General features: G+C 44.2%; 1 pseudogene; it reads right to left on the reverse strand.

Moving 5' to 3' along the window:
- Window positions 1-749: 749 nt before the first annotated feature.
- LOC103213530 lies at window positions 750-1,465 on the reverse strand (annotated as a pseudogene).
- Window positions 1,466-1,718: the final 253 nt, after the last annotated feature.

A 1,718-nucleotide genomic window follows, 5' to 3' on the forward strand; every position in this document is an offset into this window, starting at 1 on the left:
AAAAAAAAAAATTGGGGCAGGGCACTCAGGCTTACTCCAAGCACACAGACTGGGATGAAATTCCTACCAGCCCAGAAAGTGGGTAAGAGTGAGGGATGGCTGCACCTCCATTCACCAAGAGGGTGTGGGGTGTAAGAGTAACAAGGGGAATGTCACACATTTTCATTCATCCAGGTCTGGAATGTCCGTGGAGTTCCTGGCAAGTGGAGCCTCTTCTTAAGTCCCTGGTATCTGAGAGAACACTGTTGCTTTAAATATCCCAAATAGTCACGCTGCTTGTAAACATTCAAAATGGCTGCACCCTTCATACAGACACAAGTCCACAGTTCAGCCCACCTTCCTCTTTGCTGCTTCCCCTTTTTTATTCACCAGCCACCAGGGCAGTCCTCACCGTGTAGTCCCTGGCTAGGAGAGCCGATTTTTAGGTTAATTCTTAGGTCCTACCACCACTCGGCAATATCCAAGTTGTCTGTGCTGTCAGGATCGCTGCCAGACTGCCGCTTCGTATGTCTCCTTTTTTGGTGTTTTCATGTAAATTCTTCTGCTAGTTAAGAGTTTAGTCCACTTCTATATCCTTCTCTTCAAGGCTTAGTGGTCCAGGATTATCTTCTGTATCTGTGTTAATTGGTTCTCCTTTTTTTTGTTGAAGAGGGTCTGTGCAGTCTTTCTGCCTATTCTGCCATCTTACCAGAACCTTCCTAGCTATTTAATCTTGAGTTAAATATTATAGAATCTTTTAACATATGCAGCTATGGCATTTCTGTGACAGGCTGTTTCTGTTTCATAGTGTCAATGAGGGATAAGACCCCTCATTTTACATTGGTTCTGACTCTTCTCGTTATGGAGTCTGCTGGTAGAGAAGGTGGTTGAACTTTCTGAGTAGGCAGTCTAGCTACCAAGCATTTCTGGTATTGTAATATGCAGGCAGCCTAGACTGCCTCAGAAACATTAGTCATATTTGGTTCACACTACAACATGTGGCACTCAAACAGCTGATTCCCATTGGCCATGGTGAAGGTAAATGTGTGAGCATCCTTCCTGATACCCATGAAGGATGGGAATTGCAATGACACTCCAGTAGGATTTCCTCTTCATTTTTTATCACTGATGACAGTCATAATAGCATTGGATACATTCATGTTCACGGATGGCCAATCCTTGTTGGATGAAGTTACAGGTCTGTCTATGGCACTGTTCAGAGCATTCATTCTGACGGGTTTATGTATAGATAACATGCCCAAGTACTGCACATGGATCTTCTGGGCAAGCTCCTCTCTTAGTGTTGAAAAATCTACTTGCAAAGGAATCTCAAGATTCACATTGCTCCTTTCCTGTAAGGAACTGCAAGCCAAGGCTTTGGCACCTCTATTTGGCCATAATCTTGGAAAAATTTCATGGATATTTATGGTGAGGGCTTTTGCTAGTGTGTCACATCCAAATACATGACATTTAGAAATTCTTTTATCTTTAAGACCAGGTTTGCTGGTCTGATAGCACCTGTTGAGACCCCTGAGACTATGGCCCCTAGTTACCCTTCCAGTCTGGACCTGAGCTCACTCCTGTGGCTTCCAGCTAAACAATAGATAAGCATATAAGGTGAACATTTACATTGTTGTTGTTGTTGTTATGTGCTGTCGAGTCGGCCCCGACTCATAGCGACCCCCTCCTTGGGTTTCCGAGGCAGTATCACTACGGAAGTAGGATTGCCCAACCTTCCT

The sequence above is a fragment of the Orycteropus afer genome, unplaced genomic scaffold (assembly GCF_000298275.1).
Source record: "Orycteropus afer afer isolate SDZICR_OR568_19922 unplaced genomic scaffold, OryAfe1.0 scaffold05115, whole genome shotgun sequence".
Classification (NCBI taxonomy): Eukaryota; Metazoa; Chordata; class Mammalia; order Tubulidentata; family Orycteropodidae; genus Orycteropus; species Orycteropus afer.